General features: G+C 43.6%; 1 non-coding gene across 1 annotated transcript; it reads left to right on the top strand.

The window, feature by feature from the left end:
- The first annotated feature begins 15768 nt into the window (after positions 1 to 15768).
- LOC126081282 (U2 spliceosomal RNA) lies at positions 15769 to 15959 on the top strand. Its single transcript, XR_007518329.1, has one exon. It is a non-coding gene; the product is annotated as a U2 spliceosomal RNA (small nuclear RNA).
- The last annotated feature ends 3897 nt before the right edge of the window (positions 15960 to 19856 follow it).

The following is a 19856-nucleotide window of genomic DNA, read 5'->3' on the forward strand; positions in this document are numbered from 1 at the left end:
AGTTAGCACCTTAAATTTGCTTACTCAATGGACCTTCCTTACATAGGGACTTGGAGCAAACTCTCTAAATTGCTTGTATAGGCTTTATAGATCATCAGGTAAATCTCACATTTTTACCACAACAGCGCCACCTTCCTATCTCCGTCTGCTATTTTGCCGTCTTCATTTTTGTTTTTCATTTTGCTTCACATATTTTTGCTGTATTCTGCATATAGAAAGAAAAAAATCCAGAAAAGGAAAATAGAGAGCTCTCCCCACTGTCTCTCTCCTGAGTGGTGTTCTCTTGGCCATGGCATCCTTAAGTAGGGTATGGAAAAGTCAAGCCGGTCCCTGCCCTCAGCCCCTCAAGGAGGCACAGGTGGGAGCAAGGAGTGGTGGCACCCTGTTGCCTTCAGAGGGGAGGGTTCTGTGTACCTCATGGAGGATTTTCAGTCTCTTCTCTCCAACAAGGCAGACAAGAACCTAATATGCAAAGGACTACAAAGATCCCCAGAGAAGCCTGGGTGGGAGAAATACAGTGGAGGAAAAAAAAAAAAAAACACAATAGAAAAGGAAAGAGCAACAGAGGTGTGTCCTAAGGAAAAGACAAGTGTCCACCATTCCCTGACATGGCTGCCATTTCTCTGTTGTTGTTGTTGTTAGGTGCCGTCGAGTAGGTTCTGACTCATAGCGACCCTATGCACAACAGAACAAAACACTGCCTGGTCCTGCGCCATCCTTACAATCCTTGTTATGCTTGAGCTCATTGTTGCAGCCACTGCGTCAATCCACCTCGTTGAGGGTCTTCCTCTTTTCCGCTGACCCTGCACTCTGCCAAGCATGATGTCCTTCTCCAGGGACTGATCCCTCCTGACAACATGTCCAAAGTATGTAAGGCACAGTCTCGCCATCCTTGCCTCCAAGGAGCATTCTGGCCGCACTTCTTCCAAGACAGATGTGTTCGTTCTTTTGGCAGTCCGTGGTATATTCAATATTCTTCGCCAACACCACAATTCAAAGGCGTCAATTCTTCTTTGGTCTTCCTTATTCATTCTCCAGCTTTCACATGCATATGATGTGATTGAAAATACCATGGCTTGGGTCAGGTGCACCTTAGTCTTCAGGGTGACATGTTTGCTCTTCAACACTTTGAAGAAGTCCTTTGCAGCAGATTTGCCCAATGCAATGCGTCTTTTGATTTCTCGACTGCTGCTTCCATGGCTGTTGTTTGTGGATCCAAGTAAAATGAAATCCTTGACAACTTCAGTCTTTTCTCCATTTACCATGATGTTGCTCATTGGTCCAGTTGTGAGGATTAGTACCAAAAAATGAAACCAGTTGCCATCGAGTGGATTCCAACTCATGGAGACCACGTGTGTGTCAGAGAAGAATTGCGCTCCATAGGATTTCCAAGGTTGCGGCTTTTTGGAAGCAGATCGCCAGGCCTGTCTTCCAAGGTGCCTCTGGGTGGGTTCAAATTGCCAACTTTTGGTTAGTAGTTGAGCACTTAACCGTTTGTACCACCCAGGGTCTTCTTTCCTGAGCACACACGTAAGTATGCACTCTTCATATGGGGTCTACAAGGCCCGAGCCAAGAGTTGAGAAGAAAAAAATATTTACTTTCTTCCCTTACTGTAAGGGAAACAGTTTTTACTCATTAACCAACTCTGGGAAACCCTGCCTGGTGGTGTAGTGGTTAAGAGCTACAGCTGCTAACCAAAATGTCGGGAGTTCAAATCCACCAGGTGCTCCTTGAAAACCCTATGGGGCAGCTCTACTATGTCCTATAGGGTCACTATGATTCGGTATCGACTTGACAGCAACGGGTGTAGTTTTCTTTCTTTCTTTTTCTTTTTTTTAACTAACTCTGAAATCCTGGCTTTTTCCTTAGGTCTTCTATTTCTCCTGATTTCTTATGGACTTTTTTTCCCGCCTCCTTTGATTTTCCCTTGCACCGTCCCTTCTTTTTGTCAGGGAAGGACCCCGATAAACACTACCAAACTCAGATTTGCATCAAGGGATGGGGCAAATGAAGCACCAACAAAAAAGCTCATTAACCTCCTGCCATCTCGGTGGCCTCCCTCCGAGTACTTGGTCATTTTGACAACTGTGCAATTACCAATCAGAGAACAAGGCTTAGAAACCCTTCCCACGGTGGCCAGGCTTGGGGGGCACTGTGGTAAATGGAACTAACGGTTGGGTTTGAGAAACTGAAGGTTAGGGGTGCTAAGGCCAAATTACACCAAAATCTGCATCAACTCAGGGCTTTAAAAGGCAGCAAAGTCCCCTGGATCTACCGTAATGCCCGAGTCATTGCCTTGTAGCCCCAGTCCGAGCAGCTGATGTACTGATATTTCCCATCATTCAGTCTATTTACTGAGTGTCTACGCAGATCCTTGTATTGTGCAAACTGTCATGGGTGATGCCAAGAAGTGGACCAACAACCCCTTCCTTTAGCTCTTTGGTGACAATGTGACAAACATGTGGAAGATAATCACCTGCTGGTTTATATGGTTAGTTTAGCATCAAAGTGAACACACAGCTAATGGGTGCCAGAGGAGTTCAAAGAAGGGTAGATTTGGGAGGTAAAAGGAAAGAGAGACAAAGTGACTTTTATTTTCCAGCCTAGAGACCGCAGGCCTGTACCCCTGAGCTTGGAATGGAGAATCACGGAAGACTAATAGAAGACTCAGGAACCTAGGCAGGCCTTTGAGTGACATATTAGTTTCCTGTGGCTGCCGTATACATTACCACAAATTTGGTGATTTAAAACAACAGAAATTTATTCTCTCACACTTTTGTAGGCCAGAAGTACAAATTGAAATGTCGGCAGAGTCACGCTCCCTCCAAAGGCCCTGAGGGAGAACCCCATCTTTGTTTTTTCTGGTTTCTGGTGGCTCCAGGTGTCCCTTGGCTTAGGTTGCATAAGCCCAATCTCTGCTTCCATCTCTCCTCTGCGTGTCTGTGTTTTGTCCTCTTCTGTCTCTTCTGTGGGCACTTACCTGATTTAGGGCCCATGTGGGTAATCCAGAATGATCTTATCTCAAGCTCCTTAACTTGATTACGTCTGCAAAGGCTCTATTTTTCCAAATAAGGTCACATTCACAGTCTCCAGGACACGGACATATCTTTTTTGGGGGCAACCATAGTTGGAATTGACTCAATGGCAATGGGTTATTTCACCCATTACAAGTGATATTCCAGAAGTTTGGTAAAAGCTTTATTCCTTCACCCATTCGCTCAGCAATACGTGTACACCTACTATCTTAGTTATCGAAGGCTGCTCTAACAGAAGTACCACAAATCGTTGGCGTTAACAAAGAGAAACTTATTCTCTCACAGTCTAGAAGGGTAGAAGTCCAAATTCAGGGTGCCAGCTCCAGAGAAAGGCTTTTTTCTCTCTGTTGGCTCTAGGGGAAGGTCCTTGTCATCAATTTTCACTTGTTCAGGGAGCTTCTCTGCGAAGGAACCCCGGGTCCAAAGGACACGCTCTTCTCCTGGCTCTTGTTTTTTGGTGCTTTGAGGTCTCCCTGTTTCTCTGCTGGTTTCTCTCTTTTATATCTCAAAAGAGATTGGCTTTACACAAAATCTAATCTTGTAGATTGAGTCCTACCACGTTAACATAACTGCTGCCTATCCCACCTCATTAATGTCATAAAAGTAGAATTTACAGCACTTTGGAAAATCATATCAGATGACAAAACGGTGAATGATCACACAATACTGGGCATCATGGCCTAGCCAAGTTTATACACAATTCAATCCATAATACCTACTATGTGCCAGGTAGTATGCTAGGTGCTGGGATATGGCAGTGTAGGCTCCTGCTCTTCATGGAATTTACATTCCAGGGTGAAGAGACAGACAATACATTTGTTGAAAAGAAAAAATTGATCAATGAGTCAATTAGAGTTACACCATCACACACCTGTTGCTATGGAGTCTATTCCAACTCATGACGACCCCACGTGCGTCAGAGTATAAATGTGCTCCATAGGGTTTTCAATGGCTGATACTTCAGAAGTAGAATGCTAGGCCTTTCTTCCAAGGTGCCTCTGGGTGAACTCCAACCTCCAATCTTTCAGTTAGCAGCTGAGCTTGGTAAGTGTTGCACCATCCAGGGACTCCAGCAATTAGAGATGAGTAAGAAACTGTTTGCAAACGGAGTAGCCAAGCCAAATGTGGCAGGGGCTCACTCGTGGAGCAGAGTACAATGCAGAGCTTTTAAGGTAAGTTAGGGGAGTCCTAGTGGCGAAACGGTTAAGCACTTGGCTGCTAACTGAAAGGATGGAGGTTGGAGTCTACCCAATGGCTCTGTGGGAGAAAGACCTGTCAATCTGCTTCCATAAAGATTACAGCCAAGAAAACCCTATGGGGTAGTTCTACTCTGTCACATAGGGTGGCTATGAGTCAGAATTGACTCGATGGCACCCAACACAACAAAAAGGGAGTCCTTAATTGAAGGGAGGGTCTTACAAAGCGGGGTCTTTCTGTCATTGGTTCCATCGTTATACTTGTTTAGTGGGAATTGGTGGAGTCTGGAATGGTAAGTCAGAAACACTTTTAACCATCAAGTTGTTCTTTTTGGAAAGTTTCTGTGGTTAGAACCATTTGAAAAATTCTCAATTGTTCTGGCCATATTTGTACCTGGCACAAATGGCCATTTTGATTTATTTGTTCTTGGAAAGGTTTTGGGACCTGGCACAAACAACCATTAATTTTTTAATTTTACACTTAATGCATCATTAGACAAATAAAGAAGAAAATATTAGGTAATGATAAAGGCTATGATGAAAATGCAACAGGGGCATGTGGTGGAGTGGCTGGGTGGCTACATTAGTTTTAGAAAAGAAAGGTCTTTTTGTGGAGGTGACATTTAGGCTGAGGTCTGGGTGGCAGGGAGGTACCAGCCCTGCAGAGATCCGGGGAAGAGCGTTCCTGGCAGAGGCAATAGAAGGAGCAAAGGCCCTGAGGTGGGAGCGAACTTAGCATGTTCGGAGAACAAAAAGATGGCTGGTGTGGCTAGAAGGAGGTGAGCCAGAAAGTGGCAGGAGATGGGTCTCAAGAGGCAAATTAGGATGGAGAGGCGCATGTGGGGTCTCAGAGACCAGGGAAGAAGCTTGGCTTTGGTTCTAAGAGCTGGGGGAACCCATTCTTTCCTTTCCCCCCCCCTTATTGTGATGAAAATACACACCCCGAAACATTCACCAACACAACCTCCACATTTACAATTCAAAGGCATTGATTACATTTTCCCCATTAATTTTTAAACAGGGTGAAATAGGTTCTAACTTGTTTTAGAAGCTCACTCTGGCCCATGAAGGGAATGGACTACAGAAGGGCAAGGGTCAAGCAGGGAGACAAGGGTCCTGGAGTCGTGCAAACAGTTAACATGGTTGGCTGCTAACCCAAAGCTTGGAGGCTCGAGTCCACCCAGAGGCATCTCAGAAGACAAATCAGCTGTTGAAAACCCTGTGGAGCACAGTTCTCCTCTGACACACATGGGGTCGCCATGAGTCTGAATCTGGTTTTTCACTGCTATAATCAGAGGGAGGTTGGCGGTAGTTTACACCAGGGCGTGGTTGTAGAGAAGGGATGGTTCAGGAGTATTCTAGAGGTAGAGGTGACAAGGATCCCTGAGAAATTGGACGTGGGGGTAAATAAAAGAGAGAATCAAGATCGGATCTTTGTGTTTTGGGGCACTGAAAAATCTAACCTATATGAGTGCTTGTCAGATTTCAATGAAAGCAGAGCATGCTGGAAGTTTCTTGAAGTCAGTGCTGCTGTATATAAAGACCCTTCTCTGAGGGGGGCCTCCATCAAGTGGTATCCGGGTGATGAAGAACGTGACGCCGTGTTTTATTTTTCTTTTGCTTGTACCTCAGCAAAGCGAAGGAAAAATCCTGGGCACAGTGTTGAATAATTTCTTCTTGACCTTCTTTACGAGTGAGGCCCTATGCGGTGTGATATCGCTTTCATGTGGCCCTTTTCACCACAGTCTTGTAACTCCCACCAAAGGACTAGGCCGGGCTGTGCAAATAAGGTGCTTGTGGCTTACCAAAGGAATTGGATAGGTTGCTAATAATGCAAATAAGATGCATGGAACCCTAACGAGGGGATTTGTCAGTTTTGCCATCCTGCTAGGCTGATGAGAACCCGACAAAATGAAGAGAAAGGTATTTGACATTGTGAGCTGGTGTAGATTGCTGCAATTTGATGGCTTGCTCTGAACTGGACTTCGCTTCTGGTTGCAGATACTCAGAGTTCTAACTGGAACAGGAGATTCTTCAGATCAAGGAACATGCTTGTCTCCTCAGAGCTCTGGTTTGATGTTGTTATTGTTGTTAGGTGTTGTCGAGTCTGTTCTGACTCATAGTGACCTTATGTACAACAGAACAAAACACTGCCTGTCCTGCACCATCCTCACCATCTTTGTTATGCTTGAGCCCATTCTTGCAGCCACTATGTCAATCTATCTCATTGAGGGTTTTCCTCTTTTTCAATGACCCTCTACCAAGCATAATGTCCTTCTCCAGGGACTGGTCACTCCTGATAACATGTCCAAAGTATATGAGACACAGTCTCGCCTTCCTTGCTCCTAAGGAGCATTCTGGTTGTATTTTTTCTGAGATAGATTTGTTCGTTCTTTTGGCAGTCCATGGTATATTCAATATTCTTCTCCAACACCACAATTCAAAGGTGTCAAATCTTCTTTGGTCTTCCTTTTTTCATTGTCCAGCTTTCACAAACATATGAGGCGATTGAAAACACCATGGCTTGGGTCAGGCACACCTTAGTCTTCAAGGTGACTGCTTTGCTTTGGATTGACAGGGATGGGCAATTTAAACATTGGCTATCTAAAATAAGGGGAGATGAATGCATGAAGTAGCTGGCTTACAAGCTTTTGTGGGTGTGGTGTTGTTGTTAGGTGCCATTGAGTTGGTTTCAACTCATAGTAACCCTATGCACGACAGAATGAAACGCTGCCTGGTCTGTGTCATCCTCTCAATTGTTGCTATGCTTTCTCATTCCAATCACCAGTAATTATCAATGCATCCTGATTGCATGTTTGATCAATTTCAGACCATGGAAGTTGGTAAAAATCTTCAGTTTCTTCATCTTTGACCTTAGCGGTTGGTGGGTAAATTTGGATAAATAAAATAATAAGACATATGGATATTATCCTATCACTGACAGGGTTGTACTTCAGGGTAGATCTTAAAATGTTCTTTTTGACGATGAATGCAATGGCATTCCTCTTCAAGCTGTCATTCCTGGCATAGAAGACTGTATGATTGTCCCATTCGAAATGGCCAATACCAGACCATTACAGTTCACTAATGCCTAGGATATTGACGTTTATGAATTCCATTTCATTTTTGATGATTTCCAATTTTCCTAGATTCATACTTCGTACATTTCATGTTCCAATTAATAATGGATGTTTGCAGCTGTTTCTTCTCATTTTGAGTCATGCCACATCAGCAAATGAAGGTCCTGAAAGCTTGACTCCATTCATATCATTAAGGTCAACTCTACTTTGAGGAGGCAGCCCTTCCTCAGTTGTCTTCTGAGTGCCTTCCAAACTAAGGGGCTCATCTTCCGGCATTATATCAGTGTTCTGCTGCTATTCATAAGGCTTTCACTGGCTAATTCTTTTCAGAAGTAGACCACCTGGTCCTTCTTCCTAGTCTTAGTCTGGAAGCTCAGCTGGAACCTGTCCTCCATGGGTGACCCTGCTGGTATCGGAATACCAGTGGCATAGCCTCCACCATCACAGCAACATGCAAGCCCCCACAGTGGGGGCTGACAGACACGTGGGAGTTATGAAGATTATAGCCAAGAAAACCCCAAGTATGTCAGTTCTACCCTGTAACACGTGGGGTCACCATGAATCAAAATCGAGTGAACTGCAACGGGTGTTTTGTTTGTTTTTTTTTTTTTTAAGCTACTTAAAGTAGTAAGATGGTAAAGCTAATTAGTCAACTTTCTCCTCTTAACTAGTTTGCTAACTTATCTGCATGATTGCTCCTCTTACCTATAGGATACTTTATTAAGCTTCTTTCCAGAGGGCTATAAAAATGAAGCCGTTTAGAAAATAGAGGCCTGTACTGTTCTAATTCTGAGTTAAACTACAGCAGTTGTTACTGATTTACACACTTGTTATTCGTGGGAGAGAGGGGATACCATTTTTATTATAGATTCCAAATGCACTTTTAAAAACAAAGTTACTAAATGCCCATCTACAGTTGAATGGATAAACAAAATGTGGCCTATACATACCAGAGAGTCTTAACAAACCAAAACCAAGCCTGCTGCCGCAGAGTCGATTCGGGCTCACAGCGACCGAATAGGTCAGGGTAGAACTGCCCCGCAGGATTTCTAAGGCTGTAATCTTTATGGTAGCAGACTGCCACATCTTTCTCCCAGGGAGCGGCTGGTGGGATCAAACTGCTGATCTTACAGTTAGCAGCTGAACACTTAAGCACTGCACCACCAGGGCTCCTCAGTGGAGTATTACTCAGCCATAAAGGGAAATGAAGTCCTGATACCTCAGGCCATATGTGGAAGAACCTTGAAAACGTTATGCTGACTGAAGTAAATGAGTTGCAAAAGGACAAATACTATATGATATCACTGATATGAACTTAGCGAATATATAGAAACCAAAGATTGTTAGTCGTTGAGGGTAAAGAGGGGGCTTTTGCTTAGGGGCATTGAGTTTATGTTAATGCTGGTGGAATAATTCTGAAAAGGATGGTGATAATGGTTGCACAACATGAACATAATACACGTCACTGAAATATACACGTAGCAATTGTTGAATCAGCGAATGTTTTGTTGTGCACATTTCCACCACAATAAAAGTTAAAATAGGGGAACCAGAGCTGTGGATTCTGTCATTGGTGGTGGGCTAATGTGGAAAAGGATAGTGGTGATGGCTGCATGACATGATGAACACAATCAATGTCACCGAATTGTACGTGTAAAACCTGTTCAGTTGGCAAGTATTTTGTTAGCTATATTTTTACACAATTAAAAAAAAAACAAACCCACAAAGCTGTGGATTCTCCATAGGTGACCCTTGTTAATTTTCAATGTTAGAGACTTCTCTAAAGCCTTCTGTCTTCTCCTGATCGTATTAAGGGCCAAGATTTCTTTGCATGTCATGCCATCCCCGCTCAGCAGTTTTCCTACCTCTTCTAGGGTTACAGCTAGAGACACCGGGCACTCAGAGTCTAGCCTTCAGCTGACCTTCCTGTAACTGATTTCCCTCTGTGGACTAGAGGGAGCAAAGCTTCAGGTTAATGTCAAAAGGATTTTAACTCTGACTGCACTCAGAACCCTCCTATACTTGTGCATTGAGGAGGTAGGAAGCGTAGAGTATTAGGGTGTAAAAATGGCGGCATCCCGGTCTAACTTCACAAGAGGGAAGGAGAATTAAGATCAACAGTTCAAAGCTGATTCCTATGAGGCAGAGGTCAGACATAACTCCTTTCTCCAACCTTTTTGCCAATTGTAACACCAGCCATCTCTCCCACAGCACTCTTTACTTCTCTGCTGCGTTTAATAATTCATCGCAATGGCCACACAACTCACAGACCATACTCACAGTTAGAGCTTAGTAGGGAAGTAACGGGTTACAATTCAGGATCAGAAACGACTCAGGATATAGTTCTTTGATCAGGAAAGCTTCTCAGCCTTGCCCACATGCAGGCCTCTCCTTGGCCCTCAGCCCCTCAGGCCTTTTGGGCCAGCCCGGCCTCTGCCCTGCTCAAGCTAGTGTTAAAAATCTCTTTAACTCCACCTATAAGTGCCCAGAGGCAGTCCGCTCCACCAGGAAGCCTCTTGGCCAAAGGTGCTCAGCTGTCTTGTTCAGTGGGTAGGCACACCCATTGTAACTACCTTGTTCCATCTTGCACTTGTCTCCTTGTTCTGCTGCCGCTGTTTCTCTGCTGCCACTTCTCATTGTGTTATACCATATCGTGCTACATTTCTTTCTCTCTATCTCCTGGGTCCAGGAGATTCTCAGCAAAGGGACCCTGGGTCCAAAACGAGTGCTCCACTTCCAGCTTGTCTTCTTGGTGGTAGTGAGGTTCCTCTGATATGGCTCGTTTTAAGCCTAGTAGCATGGCAAAACTGACCAATCCACTCATTAGGGTTCCATATACCTTATTTGCATGGTCGCACTCCCCCGAGGGTGCCATGCACCTAATTTGCATTATTAGCAAGCTATCCAATTCCTCTGGTGCACCACAAGCACCTGATTTTCATAGTCCCACCAGTTGTTTGGTGGGAGTTACAAGACCATGGTAAGAAAGGCCATATAAAAGTGATCCATAGTACTGCAGGCCATCCCCTGGCTTTTCTAAACACTGGCCCTTTCATACTTGAAGGATTAACTTTCTCCTCCTAATCACTTTACCAATCCGAAACAGTCATTAACAATTAGTCCTTCAGTAGGGCAAAGGAGTCCTCAGGGTGAGCTTACTCAGATACCAGCCATTCAGGTCTGCTGCAGTTATCCATCTGATCTGGTCAGGCTCTCCAAAAGTCATCTCAGCTTCACGCTTTCTGGTGTCTGATAAAATTTAAGAGAAGATTATTCCCTTGCTCTGAGCCTCACAAGGTATCAGCATAGCAAAACCTTTAAGGAACTTTAGGTTTGGCCACTATACTCTAGTCCAGCAGTGCCTGCCCCTTAATCCACTCTTTTACATTTACAGCTTCTACAATCACAATTAACCCTGCTAAAATCAACCTTCAAGCTGAGTCATATAATCCTAATCAGCACCTTCCCCCACGCTCTTCCCCAGACTCATCAGGAAAAGAGGAATCTATTCAGTGGGGCCCCCATGTGTCTGTCAGTTTGTCATACTGTGGGGGCTTGTGTGTTGCTGCGATGCTGGAAGCTATGCCACCAGGATTCAGATACCAGCAGGGTCACCCATGGCAGACAGGTTTCAGCTGAGCTTCCAGACTAAGACAGACTACGAAGAAGGACCCGGTGGTCTACTTCTGAAAAGAATTAGTGAAAATCTTATGAATAGCAGCGGGACATTGTCTGATATAGTGCTGGAAGATGAGCCTCTCAGGTTGGAACGCACTCAGAAGATGACTGGGAAAGAGCTGCCTTCTCAAAGTAGAGTCGACCTTAATGATGTGAATGGAGCCAAGCTTTCAGGACCTTCATTTGCTGATGTGACACGACTCAAAATGAGAAGAAACAGCTGCAAACATCCATTAATAATCAGAACCTGGAATGTATGAAGTATGAATCTAGGAAAAGTGGAAAACATCAAAAATGAAGGGGAATGCGTAAAAACATTGGTATCCTAGGCATTCGTGAACTGAAATGAACTGGTATTGGTCATTTTGAATCAGACAATCATATGGTCTACTATGCCAGGAATGACAACTTGAAGAGGAATGGCATTGCATTCACCCTCAAAAAGAACATTTCAAGATCTATCCTGAAGTACAGTGCTGTCATCGATAGAATAATATCCATACACCTACAAGAAGATCAGTTAATACAACCATTATTCAAATTTATGCATCAACCACTAAGGCCAAAGATGAAGAAATTGAAGATTTTTACCAATTTCTGCAGTCTAAAATTGATCGAACGTGCAATCAAAATGCACTGATAATTACTGGAGGTTGGAATGCGAAAGTTGGAAACGAAGAAGGATCAGTAGTTGGAAAATATGGCCTTAGTGACAAAAATGATGCTGCAGATCAAATGATAGAATTTAGCAAGACCAACGATTTCTTCATTGCAGATACCTTTTTTCATCAACATAAATGGTGATTATACATGTGGACCTCACCAGATGGAACACACAGGAATCAAGTCAACTACATCCATGGAAAGAAATGATGGAGAACCTCAACATCATCGGTCAGAACAAGGCCAGGGGCCAACTGTGGAGCAGACCATCAGTTGCTCACATGTAAGTTCAAGGTGAACCTAAAGAAAATTAGAACAAGTCCATGAGAGCCAAAGTACAACCTTGAGTATATCCCACCTGAATTTAGAGACCATCTCAAGAATAGATTTGACACGTTGAGCACTAATGACCAAAGACCACATGAGTTGTGGAATGACATCAAGGCTATCATACATGAAGAAAAACAAGAGGTCATTAAAAAGACAGGAAAGAAGGAAAAGGCTAAAATGGATGTCAGAAGAGACTCTGAAACTAGCTCTTGAACATCGAGCAGCTAAAGCAAAAGAAACAAATAATGAAGTAAAAGAGCTGAATGGAAGATTTTAAAGGGCAGCTCAAGAAGACAAAGTATTATGATGACGTGCGCAAAGACCTGGAGATAGAAAACCAAAAGGGAAGAAGACGCTCAGCATTTCTTAAGCTGAAAGAACTGAAGTAAAAATTCAAGCCTCGAGTTGCAATAGTGAAGGATTCTACGGGGAAAATATTAAATGATGCAGGAAGCATCAAAAGAAGATGGGAGGAATACACAGAGTCATTACACCAAAGAGAATTGGTAGACGTTCAACCATTTCAAGAGGTAGCATATGATCAGGAACCAATGGTAGCGAAGGAAGAAGTCCAAGCTCCCCTGAAGGTATTGGTGAAAAACAAGGCTCCAGGAATTGAAGGAATGTCCACTGAGATGTTTCAACAAACGGATGCAGCACTGGAAGTGCTCACTTGTCTATGCCAAGAAATTTGGAAGTCAGCTACTTGGCCAACTGACTGAAAAAAAAGAGATCCATATTTATGCCTATTCCCAAGAAGGATGACCCAACTGAATGCGGAAATTATCAAACAATATCATTAATATCACATGCAAGCAAAATTTTGCTGAAGATCATTCAAAAGTGGCTGCAGCAATATATTGACAGGGAACTGCCAGAAATTCAGGCTAGATTCAAAAGAGGATGTGACCAGGGATATCATTGCTGATGCCAGATGGATCCTGGCTGAAATCAGAGGACACCAGAAGGATGTTGACCCTGTGTTTTATTGACTATGCAAAGGGATTCGACTGTGTGGATCATAACAAATTATGGATAACATCGCAGAGAATGGGAATTCCAGAAGACTTAATTGTTCTCTTGAGAAACCTGTACATAGATCAAAAGGGAGTCATTCAAACAGAACAAGGGGATACTGTGTGGTTTAAAGTCAGGAAAGGTGTGCGTCAGGGTTGTATCCTTTCACCATATGTATTCAATATGTTTGCTGAACAAATATTCCAAGAAGCTGGACTATATGAAGAAGAACAGGGCATCAGGATTGGAGGAGGACTCATTAACAACCTGCATTTTGCAGATGACACAACCTTGCTTGCCGAAAGTGAAGAGGCCTTGAAGCACTTACTGATGAAGATCAAAGATCACAGCCTTCAGTATGAACTACACCTCCACATAAAGAAAACAATTCCTCACAAGTGGACCGGTAAGCAACATCATGATGAAGGAAGAAAAGATTGAAGTTGTCAAAGGTTTCATTTTACTTGGATCCACAATCAACATCCATGGAAGCAGCAGTCAAGAAATCAAAAGATGCATTGCATTGGGCAAACCTGCTGCAAAAGACCTGTTTAAAGTGTTGAAAAGCAAAAATGTCACCTTGTAGACTTATGTGCGCTTGACCCAAGCCATGATATTTTCAATCGCGTCGTATGCATGTAAAAGCTGGACAATGAATAAGGAAGACCGAAGAACTGACGCCTTCCAATTGTGGTGTTGGCGAAGAATACTGAATGTACCTATGGACTGCCAAAAGAACAAACAAATCTGTCTTGGAAGAAGTACAACCAGAGTGCTCCTTAGAAGCAAGGATGGCGAGACTATGTCTTACACGCTTTGGACATGTTGTTAGGAGGAACCAGTCCCTGGAGAAGGACATCATGCTTGGTGAAGCACAGTGTCATCGAAAAAGAGGAAGACCTTCAATGAGATGGATTGACACAGTTGCTGCAACAATGGGCCCAAGCATCACAAAGATTGTGAGGATGGTGCAGGACTGGGCGGTGTTTCGTTCTAGTATGCATAGTGTCGCTATGAGTTGGAACCAACTTGACAGCACCTGACAACAACAACAACAATCTTCACAAATGCATATTGCCAGGCTTTTCTTCATGGAGTTGCTGGGTGGGTTTGAACAGCCAAACTGTAGGTTGGTAGCTGAATGCAAACCATTTATGCCACCCAGGGACCTTTAAGTAGCTTAAACAAAAACCAAATCAAACCTGTTCCTTTTGAGTCGATTCCAACTCATAGCAACGCTATGTTGTTGTTGTTAGGTGCTGTTGAGTCAGTTCCGACTGACAGCGACCCTCTGTGCCACAGAACCAAACACTGTCCAGCCCTCCACCAACCCCACAATCTTTGTTATGCTTGAGCTCATTGTTTCAGCCACTGTGTCAATCCATCTCATTGAAGGTCTTCCTCTTTTCCGTCCACCCTGTGCTTTACCAAGCTGCAACCCTATAGGACAGAGTAGAACTGCCCTATATGTTTTCCAGGGAGCGCTGGTGGATTCCAACTGTGACCTTTTGGTTAGCAGCCAATTTCTTACTTAGCTTAAAACTATAATTCTGGAATTAGTTTTCTTTTGCTACTGTAACAAATTATTCACAAAAGTGGTGGTGTGAAAGAATGCAAAATTAAGATTTTACAGCTCTGGAGACCATAAAAAACCAGCCTCATCATGTTAAAATCAAGGTGCTTGCAGGCCTGCGTTCCCTTTGGAGGCTCTAGGGCAGAATCTATTTCTTTGCCTTTTCTGGTCTCTGCAAGCATTCACTCTGTTCTGTAGCGTCGCTGTGAGTCACAATCGACGCCGCGGCAATGGCTTCAATGGGTATAAAAAATAAACTTTTGCCTAGGAGACTCTTGCACGACGGTCTGTGTTCTATTTTAACTGTTTCTCCCCTCTCCCACCTTTCACAATACTCCTTTCGAATAAAGTCTCTCCTTTCTAAATCCGGATTTTTATTTGAGACGGGGCTTCAAACATCACATTTCGCATTTGTACTAACAGTTTCCAAGGAAACGAGACCTCCAGTCCTTCCCAGCCAGGGTCTGATATTTAGCCCTTTCACAGAGCCGGGCTTTGCTTTGCGCCTGTAAAACAGCCGCTGTATTTCGCCACCCTCCCTCCCCCAAGCCCCGGAACAACCGTCTCTGCTTAACCACTGCGCCACCAGGGTACAAGCAGGAAAGGGCAGATGGGATGAGGTGGACACTAAGGTAAGTCAGGGGACAGGTGCTGCAGGGAACTCAGAGTCCCAGGGTGCCCAGGGAAATAGGATCAGAAAGGAGCTGGCAGAGCAGGGATCCCAGCCAATTCTTCGGACTCCAAAGCCTGTGCTCTAACCGCCCCGCGGCCGCTCCAAATGCTCTCCCGGGAGAGGGACGCGGTCACAGGCCGCACCAAGTCGGCGGCGATAAAAACTAGGCTGGGAGTCTAAGGCCACAACTCGGGAGAAAGTGACACCATACGGGGATCGAAATCACGTGATGTGCATGGGCCAATCCCAAGAATTAAAAAAAGGGAGAGGGGCGGGCTTATGCAAAATTCGCCCTGAAACATACTGACCAAAAACTACATGAGCACAAAAGCAAAGCAGTAAATAGCCCGATTTAAGGTCAGTTTCCAAAAGCCTAGCAACTGTTGCAAAGTAGCAATAATGAGGAATCTATATTAAGGATGGCACATTATTAAAAAATAAGCTAATCGGTGTGCAAGAAAGTCACCATAACTGTAAAAGAGATCGTGAGGGTAAGGCCAGCTGGGTGTAGGCATTATTGTTATCGCTTCTCGGCCTTTTGGCTAAGATCAAGTGTAGTATCTGTTCTTATCAGTTTAATATCTGATACGTCCTCTATCCGAGGACAATATATTAAATGGATTTTTGGAGTTGGGAGATGGAATAGGAGCTTGCTCCGTCCACTCCACGCATCGACCTGGTATTGCAGTACTTCCAGGAACGGTGCACCCCCCTTTCTTGGGGGGGAATTAATTTGTGTTTCAAAAATAAGAACTAACATTTGTGTGGGTTGTTTTTTGTTTACGCGCTGTTTTTCCGAGAGTTAAAAAATTTTTGACTGAAATATAGCAATAGTACTTGTATTTGTTACTGTCCAATTTTCTATAAGGAACGTTTTAAGAAAGTTGCGGTTTATTTAACTTCAAAAGGAGGCAGTTGTTTGTGGGGATGTGATGTGTTCTCTCTAGATTGTTTTTTGTTGTTGCTTGGTTTGAATGTCCGGATTTTTAGGTGGTAGTAAGTACTGCATTGTGTTTTGTGTGGCTGGAGTTGTAGGAGGGTGACTGGGTAGGCCGGGGTTGGTGTTCCATGGGGCCTTGCTGATGTTTTTGTTCTCAATTTGGTTCTGACTCATAGCCACCCTGTGTACAACACAAGGAAACACTGCTAGTCCTGCGCCGTGCCATCCTCACCGTTCAGTTGGAGCCCATTGTTGCAGCCACTATATCAGTCCTTGAGGGACTTCCTCTCTTTCGTTGACTCTCTACTTCACCAAGCGTCCTTCTCTAGGGTCTGGGCCCTGCTGATAACATGTCCAGAGTACTTGAGACAAAGTCTTGCCATCCTCACATCTATGGAGCGTTCTGGCTGGGCTGTACTTCTTCCAAGATATTTATTTGTTCCGCTCCACGACAGGAGCTAAAGATGTAGCAGTGAATTTCAGGGATTAAGAAAGGGCAGAGATGATAAATTCAATTCGGAACCTATTAAGTCGCTCCATAGGATTTTCAATGGCTGATTTTTCAAAATTAGATTGCCAAGGCTTTCTTTCAAGCCCTGTCTGGGTGAACTTGAGTGTCCAGTCTTTAAGTTAGCAGCCAAGATGACTTTCTGCCTTGGTTTCTCGTCAACTTCATTTGCCTTCTTTTCAAAGTGACAGTTCAGAAAACCAGGATTATAAAGTCAAGGTTTCACACCAAGGAAGCCATTGTAGTTCTAGAGGATTATACCCCCAAAAGACCCTAGAGCTAACTTTTAGATTTGTTGCAATAATTTTTAAGACATGGAAAAATTTTAGGTAAGAATACAAGTCACTTGTGTATTTATGACTCAGATGAACCCTTAAATTATTACCAATTAATTTGAAGCCCTGATCCTATTTCTCTTTCTCCTTGGAGGTAAAAATCAAATTCAGGAGAGTATTTTTCAGACTTATGTATGTATTTATACTTGTATGACCTATGTATGTATCTGTAAACATATGGTATTGATTCGTGTTTCAAATTTTTCATGTAAATGACATCATACTGTATCATTCTGAAAGTCTTTTATCAGTCAACACGTTTAAGAGTTGCTCATGTGTCTCAGTTATCTAGTGCTGCTATAACAGAAATACCACAAGTGGATGGTTTTAACAAAGAGAAATTTATTTTGTCACAGTCTAGTAGGCTAGAAGTCCCAAGTCAGGGCGTCAGCTCCAGAGGAAGGCTTTCTCTGTCAGCTCTGGAGGAAGGTCGTTGTCATCAATCTTTCCCTGGACTAGGAGCTTCTCCGAGCAGGAACCCCAAGTCCAAAGGGTGCACTCTGCTTCCAGTGCTGCTTTCTTGGTGGCATGAAGCCCCCAACTCTCTGCTCCCTTCCCTTTCCTTTGACATCTTGTAAGATAAAAGGTGGTTCAGACCACGCCCCGGGGAAACTCTTTACACTGGATCAGGGATGTGACCATAGGTAAGGGTGTTACAATCCCACCCTAATCCCCTTTAACATAACCTAATCTTGCCTCATTAACCACAGGCAGAGAGATTAGGATTTATAACACATAGGAAAATTACAGTCACAAAATGGCGGACAATCACAACCCTGGGAATCATGGCCTAACCAAACTGATACACATATTTTTGGAGGACACAATTCAGTCCATGACATCACGTTAATACATACAACTCTTGTTGACTCATTTTCTACTGCTGAAAACATTCATTGTATAACTATGCCTATTTTTTTTTTTTTATATCTAATAATATCTACTCTGTCCTATAGGGTCGCTATGAGTCAGAATCGACTCGACGGCATTGGGTGGGTTTATACCTATGTCCTGGAAACCCTAGTGGCATAGTGGTTAAGTGCTACAGCTGCTAACCAAGAGGTTGCCAGTTTGAATCTGCCAGGCACTCTTTGGAAACTCTATCGTGCAGTTCCACTCTGTCTTATAGGGTCACTATGAGTCGGAATCAACTCGATGGCGGTGGGTGGGTATTATCCTTAATAATAAAATAATAGTAATTAGTTTGTCTTTTACCTATTAACATGTTTGAATTTATATTTCGAACACTAATCCTTTGGTTATAGGATGCACAAACCCCTTCTCTAGGTCTGTGGCTTATTTTTTTTCTTTGTTTATGGTGCCTTATTGAAATACAGAATTTTAAAATTTCAAAGCCAAACGCATCAATGTTTTCTTTCATGGTTTATGCTTTTTGAATCTTATGAAAGCCTTGTTATCCTGCACTCAAAAGGTAGTCTTCTAGATTAAAAAAAAAAAAAATTTCCCTCCCCACCCCCGGCCCCTGAAGTTATTCATATACGTGGTGCAGGACCAATGTCTCTTTGTGTGGATACATAAGTTTCTCTAAGGCGGAGTGCACATTAGAATAGCCAAAGGAGCTTTGAAAAATACTGATTTCTGGACCTCATCCCAGAACCAATTACATCTAATTACAGCCTCTGTGGGTAGAATTTTACGCCCCTAGGTGGTTTTAGGAATCTTGGTGGCATTGTGGTTAAGTGCCTGGCTGCCAACTGAAAGATCAGTGGTTGGAACCCACCAGCCGCTCTGGGCTAGAAAGATGTGGCAGTCTGCTTCTGTAGAGATTACAGCCTTGGAAACCCTATGGGGCAGTTCCACTCTGTCCTATAGGGTCACTATGAGTCAGAATCCAGTTGACAGCAACGCGTTGGTAAGGTATCATCCTGTGGATCCAAAGACAGGCAGTTCTTGCCTCCTAGTGGACACACAGCACAGGGCGTATCTCTAAATTCAGAGATTAAAACTCAATTCCAGGTGAACTGAAGGAATCTTAAAAAGCCATCTGTTTCAACCGCTTCTCTTTGCAGTTGGAGAAGCTGACGCTCAAAGTCACACAGCTGAACTCAAACTCTACTCTTTTTGTTCCAAGTCCAGGGCCCCTACCATTACATCATCCTGTCACTTTTTTAGGGTACACATACTCCAACTTTGTCACCCGCCAGTCTGTTGTACTGCATTGGTTTGCATGTTGCTATGATGCTGGAAGTTATGCTAGTATTTCAAATACCTGCAGAGTCACCCATGGTGGACAGGCTTTAGCAGTTTCCAGACTAACACAGACCAGGAAGAAAGGCCTGGTGATTTACTTCCAATAAAAAACAATATGGATTGCAACAGAATATTGGAAGATGAGCCCCTGTCATGGATTGAATTATGTCATCCCAAGAATGTATGTATCAACTTGGTTAGGGCATGATTCCCAGTATTGTGTGGTTGTCCTTCATTTTGTGGTTGTAATTTTATGTTGAGAGGATTAGGGTGGGATTGTAACACCATCCTTACTCAAGTTAACTCCCCGACCCAAGGTAAAGGGAGTTTCCCTGGGATGTGGCCTGCACCACCTCTTATTTCTCAAGAGGTAAGAGGAAAGGGAAGCAAGCAGAGTTGGGGACCTCATACCACCAAGAAAGCAGCACCTGGAGCAGAGCGCATCCTTTGGACCCGGGGTCCCTGTGCCTGAAAAGCTCCTTGACCAGGGGAATATTGATGAGAAGGCCGACAGAGAGAGAAAGCCTTCCCCTGGAGCTGACAATCTGAATTTGGACTTTTAGCCTACCTTACTGTGAGAAAATAAACTTGTCTTTGTTAAAGCCATCCACTTGTG

The sequence above is a fragment of the Elephas maximus genome, chromosome 7 (assembly GCF_024166365.1).
Source record: "Elephas maximus indicus isolate mEleMax1 chromosome 7, mEleMax1 primary haplotype, whole genome shotgun sequence".
In the NCBI taxonomy this organism is placed as follows: Eukaryota; Metazoa; Chordata; class Mammalia; order Proboscidea; family Elephantidae; genus Elephas; species Elephas maximus.